At 45.5% G+C, this 23,716-nt stretch overlaps 1 long non-coding RNA gene across 3 annotated transcripts; it reads left to right on the top strand.

Moving 5' to 3' along the window:
- Nucleotides 1-1,961: 1,961 nt before the first annotated feature.
- LOC115071763 lies at nucleotides 1,962-15,053 on the top strand. 3 transcript variants are annotated; one of them, XR_003850839.1, is made up of 7 exons: nucleotides 1,962-2,089; nucleotides 3,911-4,011; nucleotides 6,761-6,847; nucleotides 9,682-9,792; nucleotides 10,368-10,446; nucleotides 13,402-13,545; nucleotides 14,451-15,053. It is a non-coding gene; the product is annotated as an uncharacterized LOC115071763 (long non-coding RNA). The 3 variants fall into 3 exon arrangements; XR_003850838.1 differs by lacking the exon at nucleotides 1,962-2,089 and having other exon boundaries at nucleotides 2,807-4,011; XR_003850840.1 differs by lacking the exons at nucleotides 1,962-2,089; nucleotides 10,368-10,446 and having other exon boundaries at nucleotides 2,807-4,011.
- The last annotated feature ends 8,663 nt before the right edge of the window (nucleotides 15,054-23,716 follow it).

Raw genomic sequence — 23,716 nt, 5'->3', positions numbered from 1 at the left:
TAGTCTATAAGTCACTCTCTCTAATCATATAAAATGCAAAACCCAAGATAAAAATGAGTTATGCCAGTTTTGTCATTCGCATCAGGAGCATGAGACCCTGAGAGAGTGAGGGCAGGTCAAACAGAGAGCAGAAAGGGGAAAACAGTGCAACAAATTGGCACAGCCAGCAGGATGGCACTGGAAATGACAAACCACGGGAATTCAGGAAAAGCAAGAGAGCTAGTGGCAGCACTGAAGTGGCTCACACATTGGATCATGAAATATGTAAATAGGGTGAAGGTGACCATGCAGACATGGGTGGACTTAAAGGGGAAAATCCCTGGGGCATAGCTATGCTGTAAAGGTGAGGAAATAGCTCAGTTGTTAAAAAAAAAAAAAAAAAGTCCACCACCAAGTGGATCTGAAAAGGTCGTAGAGAGCCTGGAAAAAATCTTAGAAGCAAGGGAGGAACCCAGAGAAGGGGAGTGGCCACTTTTCATAATAAAAGATTTGCCCAGAGCAGGGGAAGCTGAAAAGGGTAGGGAGGTACCTGCAGATTCAGTTTCAGCCTCAGAGCTTAAGAGAGAGGAAAAAAATGGGACCTTTTAACTAGTGTAAGGTTAGGGGACCAAGGATCCAAGGGGTGGGGGCAGATAGTAGTGAAAAAAGAAATGACCTAAAAATAAAAGTAAAGCTGCCCTTCAGATGTGACCTTTGATACAAAAAGAGGACAAAGCTAACAGTACTTTAGCCAGGAAACACTCCACACTGGAGTTGTTAAAAATAGGAAAAACTTACAAGCAAGTAATCAAAGAGCCCCTCACCATGTCGCTTGTGAGGGTATGGGACATGGGAGCAAATAATGTCAGTCTAAGCCTTCAGAAGCTTCACAGCTGAATTATACAACCACCCATCCATCCTTGAGACATAGGCTGCTCAACCTAGGCCAATGCAGGGCGGGGGGTGAGCAGTCCTTAATGGGATGGCTGGTGCAAGTCATTAAAGATATATTCATCACCAAAGGAAACTCCCATGATTAACAGATGCTGGAGGTCTATAAAAGAGGGATAGAGATTGCTGAGAGAACTAGGTATGAGAAAAGCAATATATGATGCCCAGTTCACTGGGCTAGATAAGACTGTGTTCATCAGAGATATAAAGGAAAACCTAATTCAACTGGGACCTCAAGAATGTTATAGAGCTTTAATGGTTTTGCTAAGTCATTTAATGGGATGGGATCTTTGTAAAGTGAGAGAGGCTTTAGCAGATCTAAGTGACTCTGACCAGCATGTAAACATGTCTGTAGAATAAGAGAACAATCTACAAGAGCTATAAAAAGACCAGACAGAAGAAATGGTCCGTTTGACTCACTCAAAGACAAATGTGGCAAGATTTATGTCGAGCCCAATTTCCCAAAGAAAAAATGGATAGAAAACCAAATTTGGTACTAAGGAGTTTCTGGAAGGCTTTAAAACCGGAAGAACAGTTTACAAAAGGCATTCAAAGGATAAAATCTGTCCCAGGGGAGGCTAAGGATTCCCAACGATCAAATAAGGTGCATTTGTCTTCTGATAAAGGCTACACTAGGGGTGGAGGAAGTTTTTCCCACCAGTGCCTCCTCAGCACCCAGGTATAGTCAATGGAGAGACGACAGATATGGCTGCACTCAGGAAGCAGACCCAGGGCCTGCCTGACTCAGGGAACCAACAGGTGAAGTGGGGACAAGAGAAACCCCCTGCCTCCTTAGCCCGGTGCAGGGTCAGACAACTGTAGCCAGCACCTGTAAGTGTATCAAGGATAAAAAACACAAAGAGACTCCATGTAAGATCCCCAGAATGTGGAATGACTCCAAAGGGACAATTAAAGATAGTAATGAACTAACTAAAGTAATGCCTCTTACCCATGCTATGGTACCTAACAAAGATCTATGGAGAAAACAATTAATACAAATGGATAAAACCTTTCCATGCTGTGTCAGACCTTGTCTATGATTGATTTAATATATGATGTTAACCTTTGAGTGTTTTACAGATGTGAAATCCATTTGAGAGATACCTGAAGAAACCAAGGCCGGCTATAGCTGTAAGATTCTTGGAAGTTTTATGGTTGGGTAAGATGAAGACAGAGACTCCCAAAACTGTACAACTGTTAAGAAAAACTACAGTACCAGGGGTGGGTTGCTGCCTATGAGCTGCTGGTCAGAGAGGGATACTAGAGTTCCTCAAACTAACCCAGGCTATTGCCACTAATGTCAGCTGTACACTAGAAAGGTCAGTAAGGCCATGTTGCTGAAGACACTGCATGATGTGAGTGTGGGAGAAGAAGAGATGAAGTTGAGACTAAGCCCAAAACTCCATGTTACTGGTCTATGGCTTTCATGCTGCCAGAAGGCGCTATACAGATGGCTGGGGAAGAAGGGATCCTTTATGATTCTACTCAACAATGGACCCCACGTGCTGCACACTATGGACATTCCAAGCAATGCCTGCTAGTGCAATAATGGCTCAACTAACATACTTACAACTGAAAAATTTCTAAGTGGATAAGGCCTGCTCCTAGGGGTGGAACACACATCTAGTACACAACCCCTTGTGTAAGGGAAGGCTATAGGCCCCAGCAGGGGAACCATTGCAAGTATATTATTTAATGAACGTGGTACACCTGCTGGTATATCTTCTGGGCATTTATATTTCCATTCATGTTTGTTTAGATGTGTCTACTTCCTTCCATTTGTCTTCATAGTAGGGGAAAAACCACTGAGATAGATCAGTGGCTGTTGGGGAACTGGAGAAACTGCAACCCTAACAGCAGGGTTCCCCAACAAGTGGCCACACCTTGAAGATGAATGATAGGGAGGCCCAAGAGATCACTATCTTGCCATAATAAAAGAGCTATCACCTTGCATCTGCCACCTCCTCTAAGGCTCAGGGCAATTTGCAGAAGAAATGGCAGAAAGCTTGTAAGAGCTGGAGGAAAGTGGAGGCATGTAACCCAGCAATTACTCATTCCTCTGAAAAGTGTGAGTGAGCATGAACAGCTCAGGGAATCCTGGGAAAGAGGGGTGGAGCTTAGCTGAGCCGCTACTGAGAGTTAGTGGAGATGTCACAGGATTGAGGGTGGTTGGATGGAGACTTAGCAGCAGGAGATTGGAACAAAGAAATCGTGGGTAGGGCCACTGGGGCGAATGGCAGCAGGCCACGGGATATGGACATGTGATGGGACACTTAAGACCATGGGCGTAGTGCATGAGAGCTAATGGATACTGCAGGTGGAGCTTGAATGATGCCATCTCTTTTTAAGTGATTCTCTCCCTATCATATAAACCATGTGAAACCCAAGATAAAAACGTGTTACAAGATAAAACTGTGTTGTGCTGGTTTTGTCCATCCATGTCAGGATCATGAGACCCTGAGTGAGTCACGGTGGGTCAAACAGAGAGTGGGAAGGGGAAAATTGACTGCAACAGTCCAATATACCAGGCTTGAGTCCCAAGAGGGCAGTTTTATGCTCAATCATCACTTTATTTCTCAGTCAGCCCCTGACATCAGGAAAAAGCTTAAGCACCTGGAGCAGGGACCCAAGACCCCCCCCCCCAGAGAGATCTGTTAGAAATGGCATTTAAAGCTTATAATAACTGAGAGGATCAGGAGATGGCAGACAATGTCACCTGTGACAGGCAGAAATACCAGCTATTGGCCGCTGTCCTAAAAGGCTCCTTCAAAGAAGACTGTAGACACGACTGGGGTGGAACAACCACCGCCTGGACCCTGCTTCAGATATGGACACACTGGACATTGAGCTAAGCTGTGCCCCAACCCTCGCCTGCCTCCTGGACCTTGTCCACAATGTGGCCAGTGGGGAACACTGTATGGTTGATTGCCCTTCTTTGCTGTGTAGGTCAACTGCCTTCCTGACCCCACTTGCTTTTCAGGGACCTATGAACGACCTTCTGGGCCTGGCAGCAGAGATTGATGAGGCCCCGGCCCCTCAGCCCCCACCTCATCGCTAACCATCACTATGGAGGAGCCCAAGGTAATGGCCACAGTGGCAGGTAAGGCCATCTTGTTTTTAGTAGACAAGGGGACCACATAGTCTGTCCTTCCTTCCTACTCCTGTAAGGTTTTTCCCTCACAGGTCTCCGTGGTGGGGGTTGATGGGAAGGTCCACACCCTAAAGACAACAGAATCCTTATCGTGTGTATTCTGGGAAACCCCCTTAACCTACTCCTTCTTGATCATGCCATCCTGCCTAGCCCCCTTACTTGGTAGGGACCTTATGAAAAAGCTTTCTCTTTCCCTCTCCTTCCTCCCCTCCACAGCCTTTCTCCTCTCACTCATAGCTTCTCCCCCTCGGAATGGGGTCTGGCTGCTCCTGGTATCTGAAGTTGACCCCAGGGTCTGGGACACCTCTGCCACAGGGGTAACTTCCCACTATACCCCTGTTCATATTGTCTCGAAAGACCCCTCTACATACCCTTGGAGAACCCAATATCCTATCTCCCACAAACACCAACAGGGACTCAAACCCAAAATCCAGAGGCTCCTAAAAGCCCACCACCTCAGACTTACCCATTCTATAACACCCCTATTCTTCCTGTTCTTAAACCCAATGGGTCCTGTCACCTGGTCCAGGACCTTTGCCTCATAAATGCAGATGTAATACCCATTCACCTAGTTGCACCCAACCCCTACACTCTACTTTCACACATCCCCTCCTTGGCCACCCACTTTTACTGTCTTGGACTTTAAAGATTCCTTCTTTTCCATTCCCTGATACACCCTGACTCCTATGACCTTTTTCCACTTACCTGGGAGGACCCTGATTCTGGGGTGGCTTCCCAGCTAACATGGACTATCCTGCCTCAGGGATTCCAGGACAGCCCTCATCGTTTTGGACAAGCCTTAGCCCATGACTTAACCACCTTAAACCTTAGCCCTTCTATAGTCCTGCAATATGTAGATGATCTCCTTCTTCTCTCTCTGTCTCTTTCATTTTCCCAGGCCCATACAACCAAACTTCTCAATTTCTTATGTAGCAAGGGATATAGGGTGTCCCCAGCTAAGGCCCAACTCTCTTTTCCCCAGGTCAAATACCTGGGTTTCCTCCTCACACCCACATCCCATCATCTAACTACAGACAGGACAGACTATCTAAGGTCTCTAAAACCTCCTACTATGAAGGAAGAAATCCTGTCCTTTCTGGGCATAGCAGGATATCTGTGGACCTGGATCCCTAATTTTTCCCTCCTTGCAAAACCTTTCTATGAGGCCTCCAAAGGAGACCCCTTTGAACCTGTAGAATTTCAGGGACCAGTAACAGCAGGTTTCCATGCCATCCAGAAGGCCTTTCTGGAGGTACCGGTCTTGGCTCTTCATGATCTAGGTTCTCCATTCCTATTGTATGTAACTGAGAACAAGGGGCTAGCCCTAAGCCTCTTGGGACAGATGAAAGGACCTACATTTGCCCCTGTAGCCTACCTCTCAAAACAACTAGACACCACTGTCTGAGGGTGGCAGCCCTCTTGGCCCAAGAGGGACTCAAGCTCACTCTGGGTCAGCCCATCTCCATATTCTCCCCTCATCACCTTAAGGACCTACTCACTCACTCGTCTCTCACCACTCTTGCCCCTTCCAAGCTGCAGCTCTTCCATGCCTCCTCCCTTGAAAATCCCTCACTCACCCTGGACTCATGTCCTCCCCTCAACCCTACCTCCTTCCTTCCCTCAGCCACACCACTCACTCATGCCTAGAAACACTCCAGGAACTCTTACTAAGATCCTTTAATTTCTCTGGAGCCCTTACCCGACTTGAACCTGACCTGGCTCATAGATATCAGCTTGACCCTCACCCCAACAGGATCCTGCAGGGAAGGGTATACCATAGTGTCCCTCATGGACATCATTGAATCCGGACCAGTACCACCTGGGACCACCTCACATAAGGCGGCACTCACTAGGGCTCTGACCTTGACCAGGAACCAAAGCGTTAATATTTTCATAGACTCTTAAGTACGCCTTCCATTTACTCCATCATCAAGCCTCCATGTGGAAGGAAAGGGGGCTCTTTATCACAAAGGGAACCCCCATTACTAATGGCCCATTAATTCTTAAGCTCCTAGAGGCATCTTATCTCCCAGCCAAGGCTGCTGTAGTCCACTGTAAGAGACACCAACCCCTTACTGACCCCACAACCAGAGGCAACGACCTAGCTGACCCAAGAGCTGGGGAAGCCAGCAAGGCCCAAACTTGTCTTTTCTGGCCCCAGCAGAAATGACCCCCTCCTATTCCTCTCAACAACACAAAAATCTTCTAGACATGGGGGCTACTCAGGGGTTGGGAGAATGACTGATTCTCAAAGACAAATATTGCCTACCTGAGGGACAGGCTTTTTCCATTCCAACACACTTGCACAATGTCTTCTGCATTGGAGCCCGTCCACTTTACAAGTTTCTGGAACCCCTCTTCTTCTACCCTAAGCTTCTTCCCCTTCTCACAGAAGTCACATGCTTCTGTCCCATCTGCACTGTTGTCTCCCCTCAGGGTGGGGGCTGCACACCTCCCTCCTATAAACCCCACCAGCATACTGGAGCTCTTCCAGGGATTGACTGGCAGATAGTCTTCACCCACATGCCAACCTGCAAAAAATTCAAATACCTCCTGGTCATGGTGGACACCTTCTTGGGATGGGTAGAGGTTTTTCCCACTACAGGGGAAACAGCAGACATAGTAGCTATCTGCCTAATCCAAACCATTCTTCCCCGCTTTGTTCTCCCACTCACCCAGCCTTCATCTCCAAGGTGTCCCAGGTGGTGTCTCACTCCCTGAAAATAACCTGGAAACTACTTATTCCCTACCACCCTCAGTCATCAGGTAAGGTAGAATGGGCTAACTTCCTCCTCAAGGATCACCTTACTAAACTCTCCTTGGAATTATATCAGTCCTGGTTTACCCTTCTACCTCTGGCCCTGACCAGGTTGTGAGCCATCCTATGGGCTCCCTCTTTTCTGAATCCTTTTGATCTCACTTATGACCAACCTTTCCTCCTAGGCAATCCGTCCCCCAACCCCCAACACTCTACCCCTCTTCATGACTACATACCTGCTTTCACTCTTTTAAGAAAACTTCTCAGGGAACATGCTGAACGGATTATCCCACAGGCATCTAAGGACCAAATCCTCCATCTTCTCCAACTGGGAGACTACACCTACCTTCGGTCCAACACCCAGCAAAAGGGACCAAGAGGGACCCTTCAGCCATGCTGGACTGGGCCTCACCTTGCGATTCTGTCCAATGGCAGCCAAATTCCTCAGATAGCCGGGCTGGATTCATCTCTCCAAACTTAGGCCTGCCCAGGAACACAGCAAGTACCAGGCTCTTAGCATGGGCCCCCTCAAATTAAAAATCTCCGGAGTCCCTTCCCTAACCTCTATTCAAGCATGAGCACCTCTCCTTTTGTACTTTGTCTTAGCACCCTAGCCCTCGGGGCCCACGCTTCCTCCATCTGCTCAGTCCCTCCCTGCTCATTTAAGTTTGAAGTATGGGAAATTAATAACAAACACCAGGAGACTCAACTCCTTGGCTCCTTTGTGCGCCCACTCTCCTCCTGCAATACTATCTCCCTTACCTTCAAACTGGGCACCTCCACTACCCCAGGTTCCTATGTTTCATAGAGGACCAAGTTAGTAATGGCTGCAAGGACCCAGGAAGTGGAGAGGGTTGCCCATCATGGTTGTGCAACTACCATTGGCTGGGATCTGAGGGTACCGGGTACAAATGGGGAATGAACCCAAAACTATTAACTTATGGCCCTGGTGGGAGGGCAAATGATCACATAACCTTCAAAATAACTAATCCAAACTGATGGTCAAGGGACCGAATTGCTCTGGCAGGTGCCTATTACTCACTTGCCTGGACAGACCACAAAAGAATAAAAATAAAAAGACCATCCAAAGGGTCTCAAAAGGCCATCAAGACCCTTGACCAAATGATACACTAAACATTCCAAGAACTTCACTCCCTTAACATCTCCCAAGGGTTTTCCTGGGATAACGTCCTTTCCCTTTCCTTATCTCGCCTAAGAAACTTTTCTACTCTTAATGCATCTGCCTGCTTCCTGGAGCCCCACTCCAGGGCTCACTCCTTCTTCCCCTCCCAGTCTACAATGCCACCAACCAGACCACCACCCAGTGCTCTCTGCCCCCTCTCACATAACACCCCTTACCTCCTCCACCTACCTATCTTAATCAATCAGTGTGCTGGGCCACTCAGACTTCAAACTTCCCCTGCTCCTCAATCTGTAACATAACTGTCCAGGGCAATACTGCTCTGGCCCTGGGACTGCTTTTCCTCTGTTTCTCTTTGGCATACACCTATATTTCCCCTAAACTGATGGCCCTTGTGTTCCTGTTGTTCTCGTGCCCAAACTTACCCTTTTTACTTCATGAGAGATGCAGGGTCTTCTCTTCACCATGAATGCAAACTCTAACTCCCTTGTCAAACCATCTATTAGGAAGAGAAGACCAGCCACCCTCGCCGTCCTGGTAGGGATCAGCCTGATGTCATCAGTAGCAGCCTGGGCTTGTGGCAGGGAGCCTGGGACACACCATACTCTCGGCCCAACATTTTTCTCAGGAATTCAGGGACTCAATGAGAAACTTACCACGGCTGTAGAAGCTACAGTTGATTCAGGTCCTACAGTAACAACTATCCTCCCTAGCCAAGGTTGCCCTTCAAAATAGACAGGCCCTAGCTTTGCTGACAGCTGAGAAAGGGGGCACCTGTATCTTTCTGGGTGAGGAATGCTGTTACCATGTCAATCAATCAGGTAAGATCGAACAGAATGTATAGAACCTTCCAAAGGTGGCCCAAGATCTCTCACTCAGAACATCTCAATATCAACAATCACCCCAATGGGGGCTTCTTGAGGGACCGACCCCATGGCTTCTACCTTTGCTTGGGCCTCTACTCACCACTGGCCTCATACTAACCATAGCCCCCTGTTTTTTCCTCTGTCTCCAAGGTCAAATCCAATGGCTCACCCATACCAACTTTAACCAATTATTACTTTCTTTTCCCCCACATGCATATAAGAGGCTCCCGATCATTGAGGAAGATCCTACCCAGATCCATGAAGTTGAAACTCTAACCTCATTTGTCTAACCTCATTCTATCACCTAGCCCTCCTTCATTCCCTACACTGATCCCGATCAGCTGGAAGTAGCCAGATGAGAGTACATTGCCCCCTACCATATAAAACAAAAGGCTGGAATGATAGAGTCCAGGTTCAGGCTGACCCCAGCCTCCTGAACTTGCAAGGCTTCATGAAACTCAGAAACTGAGTCAGCATAACCATTGACCATCTGCAGACAGATAAACAAGCCCTATGTACTCATGACTTAGGACACAGTAACCACAAGAGCTGTTTTTCAACTCAAGATGTTTCCCCCCATAAGTTTTACATGCCATACCATGCTTCCTGCCGAAACTGTAAAATTTTTACTGCCTTCCGCGTTCCATCCCCCTATAAAACTTCCCTACAGCAGCCATTAGACTGCTGGTTGCTTTCACTCCCAAGCTGAGCCCCAGCCCCTGCGACCCTCCAAAAAATTCTGATTTACTGGAGTCCTCCTGCCTTTTATTCCAGCGATGATCCTCAGCCTGGTTTACCTAACACCCAGTTGTTCAGTTCTTTGTTTATCCCACAGAACAAAATTGGTGGATCCCATAGATGACTGCCCCTTAATCCAAAACCTCATACCATGAGCTTGTCCAGGATTTGAAAATCTCCTGCTGGTGTTTGAAGACCCTCACCCAAGGTCAGTAAAACTGACAGAATGTTGTGACAGAGACCTAGGAGATGATCATCTGGCACCCTTAACAATCTCTGGAATGATGGAACTCCCCAAACCACAAATAACACAGCTGAATGCCTCAAAGAGCCTGTTTACTTACTCCCCTTTGTGGACTAGGAAGTGTAGGAAGCCTGATATGGGGGTATAAACAACTATTACCACATACCACTAAATGGAGTTCCCCCTTAAAGGAAGAACCAGGGTATGAGTTTGTTCCACTGCTCCTAAGCTAAGAAGCATTGCATGCCATCCTTGAGGAAGGAGCCACACACACTGGTGGGGAGTTTTCATGGGAGACCAAAAACGTCCAGTTGGCCTTTTTATCCTTGCGGTACTTAGGAGACTTTCTGTGGAAGCCTGGGCAAGATTCATGCAAGTTGCCTATGACCTGGTTGAATGTCCCCATTGAGACCCTTCCAGTTGCCCTTTCTGCCCCTCCTTTTCTCTTGGTTTATCCCCTTTTACTGAGCTCCACTTTTCCCAGTGCTTCTTTTTCACCTTGGCCACCCACACCTTGCACAAGCCTTATTCCTTTTCAGCACAACCAAGGGAACTAAGACATAGAGAAGATGTTATTACTGCAGTAGCATCCTGGCAGACACTCACAGGATTCACCAGGTACCCATCATGTCTGACTGCCCCCTGGAAATGCAGGCATTTCCAGATGCCTCAGGCCAAAGGAGACTTCTTTCATTTTTCTTCAGGCAGACTCCTGCTAGCTTATGTTAATTGGGTTTTGTTACCTCTTGGAGCCTTTTCTCCAAGAAATCAAATCTTTTGCTTTGAGGATTGTGGCATTTCTAAGATATTTGGGGTATAAGAGGAATTACCTAGGACAGAGGTCTCATAGGAAGAGAAGAAAAGAATTTGGGAGTGGGGAGCCAAGCGATGGGTTGCCCTAGTCACCCAAACCTCTCTCCAGGCCAGGCTAGACCATACTACCTGCTCCATGTTGTAGGCTGAAGTTGGCCTCCAGATAGGCTAAGGAATGTGGATGGGGACTGGCCAACTCTCACCCAAAACTTCTCTATCTTTCCTTCAGTCTCATTGCAGATGGGATAAACCAGTTCCAAGATTGCCACTTGGGTAGAACTAGACCCCTGCCCCCAACCTCAGACAAAAGAATCTAATCTTTTTCTGCCAAGAAGCCTGACCTTGCTACCCTTGGGGGATAGTGAAAAAAGACTGCCCTAGAGGGTCTTAATTATAATACTGTCCTCCAACCAGATCTATTTTGTAAAAGGAAAAGAAAATGATTGGAGGTACTGTGTACATTATTGTTTTTCTACCTCCAGGACAACCCTGAATTAACCAAGGAATGCCAGTTGGACTCTGTTATGCTATTCATCGTTCCTCTTTAGAGGTCGAGGACCCTTCCCCACCCTTTCTACCCTAAAAATCCTGATCAGTATTTATAGGCATTAAAAAAATGAAAACCAGGGCTGGAGAGATGTCTGTGGTTAAGAACACAGACTGTTCTTGCAGAAGACCCAGATTCGAATCCCAGCACCTACATGGCTGCTAACAACTTTCTGTAACTCCAATTCCAGGGGATCTGACAGCCTGTTGTGTCTTCCACGGGCATTGCATGACACAGGTGCACTTACCTACATGCAGGCAATACATGCATACACATAAAATAAAAATAAATAAAAGAAAAGAAAAGAAAAAGAAAAATGAAATCCCTCTGTGACTTAACCTGGAGAATTCTAGACCATCCCCTAACTTTCTCTAGTACCCTGCTTTTCCACTTGAGTTAGGGTTTATTACACTGGAATCATTGCCATAGGACATATGAAATTCTCCACTGGTGCACAGCAACAGCAAAAACTACAAAAAAAGAACCCAAACTGTCAGATTCCTGTCTGTGTTAGCACTGACATGATAAATGCCCCAGGCTAGGAAGGCTAATGGATTGATTTTAGGTCTACTCCCAGGCAGGAATATCTGCATACAGGGTAGATGAACCTGACTGGCTATGTAAATTTCATTGTAACATAGAAAGCTGTCCCCAAATCTCCCTATCCTGTACCTGTGGAATACTTATGAAATTCTCTAACAGATAATTCCAGCTGGTAGGGATCACGTGGTAGACCCACCCACCTCCTAATGCTAATTTCACTCTGTGGGCCAGTGCGCTAGACAGGACAAGACCCAGGGGACCCAGAAGCCTTCTGACCCAATCTCAGTTTGTAGACTGGGAACCTCTCTGGCACACTCAGACTTTTGTGTACCTGGGAGTAATACCAATTAAATTCACCTTCCAATGGAATATTTCTGGGTTCCAGGCCCATCGCTTTTACCCTTTTACCCTAATTAGATTCGGGCCATAGCCCTTTAGCAAACTCAGTTTCTCTTGTCGCTATCGTGGGCCTGGCCCCCAAAAAATGGCAGACCAAGAGTCCCTCACAGGTGTAGCCTCTCCTTATAACAGGAGGGACTTACTAAGGGGGATTAGTATAGGTGATAGTATTGGAGGGCAGCTAGAATGGGCCACTTTAGAGAAGAGACACTCATTAGAAAAGGGCTCCCTATCCAAGATAGACCATGAAGATAGCCTATTATATTAGGATGAGGGAAAAGGCTTGAATGCTTTACTGGAGGAAAATTTAGGGGTAGAGCAGTGGGTAAGGTTTTTCAGAGATATGCCTCCACTTTTACATGGAAGGGAGAAAGCCTGCACTCAGACCCAACAAGTACTGCTAGACATCCTATTTCAAATTGGATCTGAATTGTCCATGGACTAACGGCTCACCCTCTTGAACATGGAAGGAGGTCCAACCTTATTTTTGTCACCTATGGTACATCTCCTTTCAAGAAAATTGCCTCTCATTACTATAATATGAAATCCTGTGTTTTAATGGACTGTGTTCCCTGATTGAATGAGGCCATTAAATTTCCAGTTGTCAAACTTTTTTGGTTTTATTTTTTGGTCTTTTTTTTTTTTTTTTTGAGACAGGGTCTCCCTGTAGTGGGGTTGGCCTGAAACTCACTATGTAGACCAGGCTGGCCTTGAACTCACAGAGATCTGCCTGCCTCTTTCTCCTAAATGCTGGGATTAAAGGCGTGTACCACCACATCTGGCTCAAACTTATAGGAATAATTGTTCAGGACACCAGAGTGGTGCTCATAGGATATCACTGGGAAATCTTAAAAGGCCAGTGAGTTATGTTTCAATTAGTTTGACAATTAAGTGTTGGTTGTATGTTCAATGAAAAAGAACAGAATACAGACTTCATTCAGGTTTGACTCATAGTGTCAATCTTAGCCAGGCATCAATTGCCAGGAGGGCACTGCCACTGAAAGTTATGTTAACTGACTCATCTTTAAAGTTTCCATGTATTTGGTCCCTATGTAGGAGTCTGGTATAATAGCAGATTGACAGCTCCACTTTGTTCTGTTAAAATAAAACTTATGTCAGTCTAGTAGTAGAGAAGACCATATCTCTGACCTTATCCCTCTATAGGGCTCTGGTATATGGTTCAACCTATGGCACAGTTACAGTTAACCTTGCTAAACAATACATACTAACCATGATATCAAGGAGTTCTTTTCATTAATTTTATCCCTCAGTGTTCCTCAGGGGGTTGTGACAGAGGAGGCAAGTGACTGACCTCTGAACTTGACAAGAAGTTTCTTAGACTCCAGTCAAATCACCTGCCATCGTACACCTGGACAAAGGTGGCAGAGAAAAACCATCAGCAAAGCCTGCAGAGGGTGATTGGATGGTTTTCTTACTTGTCCTCTAATAAGGGCAAAGCTGCCCCAACTGTTTTTAATACCCCTGGTTGTAATAAGCTTATAGCTATTCAAACAGTTTCACTTCTTATTTGCTGTATATGTTACCTCATCTGCATAGCATGCTCCAAGGATGTACGTGATCATCAACTGGCAGCCTTGCACCCTAGATCTCCATGACTAACCAACTTTTACCACAGTCTTCTGGATTGGCTCTAGAGACTTGTCCCTTGAGGACCCCCTCTCTAAGATTAACACCCCTGGTCACTGCTCCCTGTCAGCAGGAAGCAGCCAGAGCAGTCATTACCCCCATAGCCAACAGAAATTGGTATTAGTCTCTGAGAAGGAGAACTGGGGGAAAGGAGAGTTGGGGGAACTTTTGCCAATCAGGAAAGACAATCCCTTTTAAGAGAGGAGCTTCTTGTTCCCAGGGCTGCTTCTCATCCCTCCCTCCCTGAGGGTTTTTCACAACTGTTAAAACTAAGGTTGGTAATCTCAGTGATGGCTGGAAGAACTGTTGGCATTACAGAGCCCTAAAGGCCAGAATACAAAGTCCATCTGCCTGTGTGAAGAGCCCACCCAAGAGGAGGGGACCCAGGGCACACCACTGAGGATGGAGGCGGGAAAAGTCAGAAATAGGGAAGGGCCCCAAGATCCTGTACAAGACCTGACCCAAAGCCCCTTAGGAGGAATTCCCAGCTCTGGGGCCCCCTCTGATTCCATTTCTACTATAATCAATTTGTTTTTTGTTTTTTTTAACTACCCCTCCTTCCATGACTCTCTAACCCCCCACGTCTCTCTTCTACTCTCTGGCATCTGCCACGTTTGTCTCTGTGTCTGGGGGATCTCTCATTCCCCATTTTTGTTTCTTCTGTCATTTCCAGATGCTGGCAAACAGTCCCTATGATGATAGCACCAGGGCAGCTTCTGTGGCTCCCCGAGCCCTGACTAGAAGCCACTTACCCCTCGCCCTTCCTGCCTTGCTTCTCCCACCTGTCAACTTTATTCCTCTTGAAAGCCAGTTCTGCAGAGGTGATTTCGTCTGTCCCCTTTTCCTGTCCCACTGTGTTTGCAGCCCCCTGAATGCTGGGACTGAAGGCATGTGCCACTAGGCCCACCTTAGGCCTTGGATTTGAAGTGTAGTATTCTTCAAATTCCATGCATCTTTTTCTTTAGAAAAATATTCCTTGTAGTGGAATTGCTAGTTCACAATGTTTGCATATTTTTGTAAATTTGTCTTGATATCTATCACCAAATTGCCTGCCAAAAGTACAAGTTTAGATGTCTCCTTAGTATATTTCTCCTTATCTGAGTCTCTTTTCTGAAATTGTGTCATACAATTTATTTTAAAGAAATTGTGTGGAAAAACAGAGGAGTACAAAAAAAGGAGAATTATGTACTAAGTATGAAATACAGGATAGATTGTAAGAAAGATCTTAAGAAGTTCTCAGCACATTGTGAAATCTATGGTACATTAAAATTTTTATATCAGCAGCTTTTCCATGGTCATTATTAATTAGATCATTTCAAGTTATAAATCCATCTGGGACCACAGCTCATTGGTAGAGCATTTGATTAGCATGCACAAGACTCTAGCTTCAATTCCCAGCACACACACACACACACACACACACACACACACACACACGCACACGCACACACACGCGCGCGCGCGCACACACACACACACACACACACACACACACACACACACATACAGCAAGATGCATGGCTCTCTAACCATCTAACTCCAGTTCCGATGTAGCTCTGATGCCCTCTTCTGGCCTCTGTGGGCATTGCACATATGTGGTGTGTTTACATACATGCAGGCAAAACAGACACATAAACATTTTTTAAATTGAAAACTAAATTCACAATAGTTATGAAGGGAATGAACCTTAGGCTTTATTCACAGCTCACAGTTTTAAAGTGGCATAAACATTAAAACAAGAAGTAAGACATTAATTTAGATCCCATTCCTTAAGATGGTAATTCTCCATGAGTTAAAAATATATAATAGCTGGGTATGGTGGGACATATCTTTAACCCCAGCACTTGGGAGGCAGATGCAAGCATATCTCTGTGAGTTTGAGGCCAGCCTGGTCTACAAAGCAAGTTCTAGGCCACCTAGGGCTTCAGGGAAACACTGTCTCAAAAACAAATGTAATAGTTAATATTCTTTTTCTGGTAACTTTTCCCCAGCATTTACTTACTATTTCTAATATTTTTCCCATTAGCTTATTTTTAGCTTATTCTGACTCATGAGTAGCCATGCTCTAATACTGAGCTCCACCTGCTGCCCAGGAGAAACTTCCTGTTTTGGGTTTTATTTTTGAGACAAGTTTTCACAGAGCCTAGGCTGTCCCTGATCCTCCTGCTGCCACCTCCTTAGCACCAAGATCACAGGCCTGTAACACCATGCCCATCTCAGTGTAGCGTTTACTATAAGCTTTTTCTTATGGAAAATTAAGGGTATGTAAATGAAATTATATAATGAGTCCCTGTGTGACTATCACTCAGTTTCAACAATGATCAATGTTTTGCCATTCTAGATTTATATACACTGGTTCCTTTTCTTGCCTAATGATGAAGTATAGGTTTTTATCCAGGTAAAATTTAAGTACATTAAAATATACAAATGTGTGTGTGTCTGTGTGTGTATGGAAGCCAGCAGTTAACCTCAGGTGTCATTTTTGGGGGAGCTGTTCCCTTTGGGTCTCTAACGACTTGGCCTAGTGCTCACTGATTAGGCTTGGCTGAGTGGTCAGTGAGCCCCAGGGATCTGCCTGTCTCTGCCTCATCTGTGCTGGGCTTACACAAGCATACCACCATGCCTGGCCTTTTTTGTGTGTGTGTTCTGGGGATGGGCTCAGGTCCTCCTGCTTGCCCACAGCATTTAACTGATTCAGCCATCACCTAGGCCCTAATTTTTATTTTTTGCATTCTGAGGTGCCGTTTTGAGAGACAAGTTCTCTTGTGTAGCCTAGCTTGATGACTTGAGTTCAATCCCTAGAACCCACATGATAGAATACAAGAACCAATTCCCACAAATTGTCTGACCTCTACACATGCAGCAGTATACACACACCCACACACACTCACGCATGAGAAATAAACAAATAAGTCCAAAAAATTAAAAGGCAGCCAGGTAAATGATGCACACCTGTAAGCCCAGAATTCAGGAGGCTGAAGCAGGAGGATGTGCAGTTTCAAGCCAGCCTAGCATATATAGAAGGCCCTGAGTTGGGTGAGGGGGTGGAAAAGCAAGAATGAAAGGGGTTTCTGTGTACACAGTGTGTTTAAGAGCTGACTAATGGGGAATATAGAGAAGCAACCAAGCTATTCCCCTGCTGTGACCTGGGCAAGATTTGTGGCAGTCTGAGGAAACCCAGGCCTGGACTGATTTAGTCAGAGACAGAGGTGTGAGTCAGGAGCACTGGCCTTGACACTGCTTCTGAGTAATTCTGACTCCGGTGACTTTTACCTCCCGGGTTAGTTCGGTTTCCCCACTTAACGAGGTACTAACAGTGAAACCTTGCTGTATTAGTTTCTTGCTGTTAATACTGGTGATCTGAGTGGCATCTAAGCTGGTGTTTCCTGGTTCCTCGTGTCTCAGTCAAAGTGTTGAAATAACAGCATACAGATTTGCAAAGTAGCAAGAAAAGTCTATTAGAAAATAAGGCAATAGTACAGATCAGAAGGAAATATACCGTCAAGAATGACAGTGGGCCACATAAGTTTTCAACAGCCAAATTATCACCTAGGCTTTGCTTTTATGGGGTCCAAGGGAAGGAGGAGTTTGGTTGCTAAGGGTGTAGTTCAGGTAGTTCTCTATTTTGATTAACAGATTAAATTCTATAACCATTTCTCTACTGTAAATGTCCTTTCCCATAATGCATCTGATTTTAATCATATGCACCCCCTAATACACATAGGTACAGTAAGATGGTAAATAGGGGATTCTCCCTAGGAGTTCATCTTGAGGACACAGTTTGCCTTACTGCTCATGTGCCTCAAATCAGTCTAGGAAGGATTGTGTTCCAGAATGTGTTTGACTAGAAACAGGGTGTTAGCAAGAGGTTGCTAAAAGTAATGTATTTCCATTGTTTACAGCAGATAAAGTGCAGTTCAATGTAGGTGAGCTCTCCAGGTTGCTAATAAGTTTCTTGGTAGGTTGGTCAGAAAGAAGTGTGTATACTCAAAGTCCCAGCCTTGTGTAGCAATATCCTCTGACAAAACACTCCCTCCTGCAGGGAAACTTCTTAAGACTCCAGGTGTTTTAAAGGGAGGCTCCTTAATACTTTGGAAGTAAACAACTCAGAAGTTTCAGATAGTCTCTGAAACTGACCAGATGTACTGTAAGGCCCTTCTCTCCTAAGGTTATATAAGCAGTAAGGACTGCTAAGAAACACTCTCAGGCAAGCAGAGCTGTGTGGAAGAGGTTCATACCAACTGAGCTTCCAGGAAAGGCTTAACCCAACTATCCTGCTTGGAAAAGACAGTCACTCTCCAAACTGTCACACTGCCAGCAAGTTGTGCAGTGAGCTCCAGGTTTCCAGCTTTGAAGAGCTGTGTCACCCCTGCTGGACGGGCTTTTGGTGATGCAGCTGCCTTTGAGTCATTTCTGCTCCTGTAAGTGACCCCTCACCCATACTCCTGTGTGTAACCCCAGTAGAACTCATTGGTTCACCAAGTTGGACTTTGATGGCGACCTTACTTTGGGCTGTCATCTGTTCCCTATCTGGGGTGAGTAGATGTTTGTTCACTTCTCCCCAGAAATATTGTCACACAACACCCAGTCACTAAGCTATTCCTCATGCTTACCTGACTCACTGGGACAAAATAGCTGACAAAAGCAACTTAACGAAGCAAAAGCTTATTTGACTCATGGTTTGAGGGTTCAGTCCATCATGGTGGGGAAGGCATGGCCTTGAGAGAGGGTCAAGCTGTGAGGGGAGTGTGAGGCCAGTGTGAGGGGAGTGTGAGGGGAGTGTGAGGGGAGTGTGAGGGGAGTGTGAGGCCACTGTGAGTGTGAGGGAAGTGTGAGGCCAGTGTGAGGCTAGTGTGAGGCCAGTGTGAGGCCAGTGTGAGGCCAGTGTGAGGGGAGTGTGAGGGGAGTGTGAGGGGAGTGTGAGGAGAGTGTGAGGGGAGTGTGAGGCCAGTGTGAGGGGAGTGTGAGGGGAGTGTGAGGCCACTGTGAGTGTGAGGGGAGTGTGAGGGGAGTGTGGGGGGAGTGTGAGGGGAGTGTGAGGAGAGTGTGAGGGGAGTGTGAGGCCAGTGTGAGGGGAGTGTGAGGGGAGTGTGAGGCCACTGTGAGTGTGAGGGGAGTATGAGGGGAGTGTGGGGGGAGTGTGAGGGGAGTGTGAGGAGAGTGTGAGGGGAGTGTGAGGCCAGTGTGAGGGGAGTGTGAGGGGAGTGTGAGGCCACTGTGAGTGTGAGGGGAGTATGAGGGGAGTGTGAGGGGAGTGTGGGGGGAGTGTGAGGGGAGTGTGAGGAGAGTATGAGGGGAGTGTGAGGCCACTGTGAGTGTGAGGGGAGTATGAGGGGAGTGTGGGGGGAGTGTGAGGGGAGTGTGAGGAGAGTGTGAGGGGAGTGTGAGGCCAGTGTGAGGGGAGTGTGAGGGGAGTGTGAGGCCACTGTGAGTGTGAGGGGAGTATGAGGGGAGTGTGGGGGGAGTGTGAGGGGAGTGTGAGGAGAGTGTGAGGGGAGTGTGAGGCCAGTGTGAGGGGAGTGTGAGGGGAGTGTGAGGGGAGTGTGAGGGGAGTGTGAGGCCACTGTGAGTGTGAGGGGAGTATGAGGGGAGTGTGGGGGGAGTGTGAGGGGAGTGTGAGGAGAGTGTGAGGGGAGTGTGAGGCCAGTGTGAGGGGAGTGTGAGGGGGGTGTGAGGGGAGTGTGGGGGGAGTGTGAGGGGAGTGTGAGGAGAGTATGAGGGGAGTGTGAGGCCACTGTGAGTGTGAGGGGAGTATGAGGGGAGTGTGGGGGGAGTGTGAGGGGAGTGTGAGGAGAGTGTGAGGGGAGTGTGAGGCCAGTGTGAGGGGAGTGTGAGCCAGCTGGTCACTTTGTATCCGCAGCCTGGAAGCAGAGAGAAATGAATGCTGGTGCTCAACCCACCTTCTCCTTTTCTCCTTTCCTTCTGTCCTAGACCCTTGCTCATGGGATAGTGTTGCCCACATGCAGGGTGGATCCAAACACCTCATTTAAACCTCTTTGAAATCACCCTTACAGAAATATCCAAAAGTGTGTCTTCTAGGTGATTTTAAATACAGTACAGTTGACAGGTTAACCATCACTAGCTTAAATGACTTTCTGGAAGAACAGTGAAAAATGAGCGTCAATTGTACACAGCAACTGGTGCTCAGCTGCTTGTCCCTTTCATTTTCAGTCTGTTGCTCTTGAAACTCCACATGTGACAAGGTATTTCATCCTTACCCCAAATTAACCTGTCATCCTTTTTACCTGCAATTTAGGAAGTGTTGGATAAAAAGAGCCATAAGGCACTAAATATACGCCTAGACTGAAGGGCCTCTTTGCTATGTGCGGGGAACAGGGTCTTACTGTGTAGGCGAGGCTGGCCAGGCTGGCCAAGCTACCCAGGAACTCAGATCCTCCTGCCTCCACTTCCTCGGTCTTAGGGTCATTGGCATGCACCACCACACCTGGCTAGAAAGCCTGTTTGCAGACACATGGGAATGTACGGGAGGAAAACGAAATATTTTATTTATTTTATGTGTATGAGTGCATTTCCTGCATGTATGTAAGTGCACCCGTGATGTGCAATGCCAGAAGAATTCAGAAGAGGGTGTTACATGCCCTGGAACTGGAGTTACAGATAGTTGTCAGCTGCCATGCAGGTGCTGGGATTTGGACCCAGATCTGCAAGAGCAGCTAGTGCTCTTAACCACTGAGCCATCTCTCCGGCCCCATTCTTTACATACTTTTAATATACAAATTTTCCAACTTTAATAAAGTAATTTAACCTAGAAAAAAATTAAAAGTATTTTCAAAACCAATCCTACAGTTTATAAACATTTTTTTGTTATTTTTGTCTTTGTTCTCTTGTTTTGAAACAGGGTCTCCCTATAGCCTCAGCTGGCCTAGAACTCCCTATGTAGACCAGATTGGGAAGGATCTCACAGAGGTCTACCTGCCTTTTGCCTTTGAATGCTAGGATTAAGGGCATGTGCCACCATGTGGGGCTGTAAACTGGGACTATAAACTGGTTTTTAATCTGACAGTAGTTATATTTAAGTAAATGTGAAAATTGAGAAAAGTAAACTTTTCTGTTGAAAAAAAGTGAATTGATATGTGAAACAGTCAATTAGTTATACCAGGAAAAGTTACCTATTAACTAATTTTAACAGTTTATTAAAAAATACTTATGAAATGAAAGTTAATTATTTTTAATCTGCAGAATTGTTGCTCTATAAAATATAATGTTTTATCTGTGCATTCTCTTATCATTATGATTTGTAATTAACTTTGCACTATTTTATGTCTTCAAGGATAAGTATTGAGTTTAACAGCTTCTATTTTTGCATATCTTTATAGCTTTCCACAACACTGAGTTTTCTAAAAACATTTCATATGAAGAGTTCAAATAAATAGCTAAGTAAACTAATCTTGTAATTAGGTATTTAAAAATTTAAACCTTTGGCTGGTTTGGTGTATTTCGAAGCAAAAATTCAAGACCATATGTTCCTCTTCTTAGTTATCAGTCCTAAAATGATAGCGAATTTAGCTAAATTATATTTAATTACTATGTAGAATATTGTGTGTACATTTTTCTCCTCTAGCAGCTTTTTTAAGGTTTATGTTTTACCTATGTGTCTGTGTCTGCAAGTGGGTACATGCAGGTGTACAGGTGCTCTGAGAATAGGGCATTGGGTCCTCTGCAAATCACTAGGTGCTGGTAACTGTTGAGCATCTCTTCGGCCCCTCTTCGGCACTTTTGTTGACAATTTATAAATATATCTTATGAAGATGTATTTTTCCTATTTTTAGTCTCAGAGAAAATTTATTCAAAGGGAAAGGCTTAGTATTTTTGACATTAAGGCATTTACTGACAAGCAACCGGAACTAGATTAAAATAAAAGGAGTCACATTTTTCCAAGTGGCGAAGCATGCTGTCTTTCAGAAATGATCTTGGTGTCTCAATTGCATAGCAGTTCAAGACTTTGACACTGCATCCTGTTATGGTCAGCAATCCTGCTTATGAATATAATTGTTGATGTTGCTAGTTTTGGTCGTGTTTCTCCCCTAAAGTGTTGTGTGGGATCATGGTAGGTCAGTACTACCAAATGAATAACTTAAGAGTTATGGATTGCTAATTGGGTTTAGAAATTATTAATTGCCTATCATTTATGATAAAACTCTGCTCTTACATAAAGATCAGAAGTTGTGGCTCCTGCTTAAGGGAGCTCGCTACCTAAAAGAGGAGAGAGCATGTATGGAAGACTCTATAGAGATACACTGGTTGTTCAGGAGACAGAAGAGACTACTTAAGGTGTATTTAGCAAATTTTTAGTGACGTTTTTAAACCCAGCATTAAACTATGTTCTCTTTCCTTTTTTTTCTTTTGTGTGTTGGAGTATGTATGTGGTCATAAGGGTGTGTGTGCACATGCATGAGTGCGTGTGTGGAGGCCAGAGGTAGAATCAAGCTGTCTTCCTCTATCATTTTGAGACAGGGTTTCCCTGTAGCCAGAGCTGGCCTAGAACTCACTATGTAAATCAGGCTGGCTTGGATTTCAGAGATCCACCTGTCCCTGTCTCCCGATTGCTGGGATTAAAGGGTGTGCCACCACGCCAGCCCACCTTTTGTTTTTGTAGCCCTGGCTGGCCTGGAACTCACAGAAATCTGCTTGCCTCTGTTTCCTGAGTGCTGGGATTAAAGGTGGGATTACTTTTTGAGACAGGGTCTCTCACTGAACCTAGAGCTCATAGAATTGGCTACACTGCCTCACCAGTGAGCAGCTGCCTTCCCCTTAACCAGCTCTAGAGTTGCAGATTCACCCCATGGTCCCTGGCTTTTATATGGGTGCTGGGAATCTGAGCTTGCACAGCCATTACTTGAACAACTGAGCCATCTCCTGACCCTACCCTTGTTCTCTATTTTCTCATTTTTTTTCTTTGAGCAAGAAGTTAAATTAAGTTCTTCATACACACACAGTAATAATAAATAAAACGTAAAATAAATTAGGTAAATAAATTCAGTTCCAATGGTTTTTGGTTTATCAAGAGATGTGCATTGCATGTGTAAAGAATGAAGTTTAAGGGGCTGGAGAGATGGCTCAGCAATTAAGAGCACCAACTGCTCTTGCAGGTTCAGTTCCCAGCACCCACATAGTTGCTAACAACCATCCATAACTCGAGTTCCAGGGAATCTGACACCCTCTTCTGACTTCCCTAGGCATTGCATGACACAGGTGCACTTTAAAAATGCAGGCAATACATTCATACTCACAAAATAAAAATAAATAAAATTTTTAAAAAGGAATGAAGGTTAGTTTTTTGTTTGTCGTTGGTTGTTTGGTTGTTTGGTTGGTTTTGTTGTGAGATAGGATCTTGGTAAGTTTCCCAGGCTAGCCTTGAACATGGGATCTTCCTGGCTCAGCCCCTTGGGTGCTGGAAGTGCTGAGACTGTTGTCATGTGTCACTGTGCCTGGCAGTGGTTAGCTTTTGAATCTTGGTAAAAATAATGTTGCATGTGAAGTTAGGTTTTCATAGGCCAGCTTCTGATGAGTCACTCAGCACCACTTATTGACAGAACATCTGATTTTCCCACTGTTAATGAGCTCTTGATTTCTGGGCTAGGTCTCATTCATTTTCATGTAACCTGCGGCATCTAACCAAGGGGTTAACAAGTTATAGGAATTTACTTTTAAGCGCTTTTGTAGCATACTCGGCCATAAAATGCACATCTTCAGAAGAAAGGAGTTAGTTCAGTCAGTGTTTATTCTTTAGAACTGAAAGTGAAGAAGAAGGAACATCCTCCTTTTAAAAGATACTTATTTGCTTATTTATTTATGTGTATGAGTGTTAAACCTGCATGTGTGTAGGTATACAGTGTTGTGAAATGCCCTCAGAGGACAGAAGAGGGTGCCGGATACCCTGGAACTGGAGTGACAGATGGTTGTTAACTGCCATGTGTG

This window comes from Nannospalax galili, unplaced genomic scaffold, assembly GCF_000622305.1.
Source record: "Nannospalax galili isolate Female #2095 unplaced genomic scaffold, S.galili_v1.0 scaffold3041, whole genome shotgun sequence".
Classification (NCBI taxonomy): Eukaryota; Metazoa; Chordata; class Mammalia; order Rodentia; family Spalacidae; genus Nannospalax; species Nannospalax galili.
This window is presented reverse-complemented; position numbering and strand designations above follow the sequence as displayed.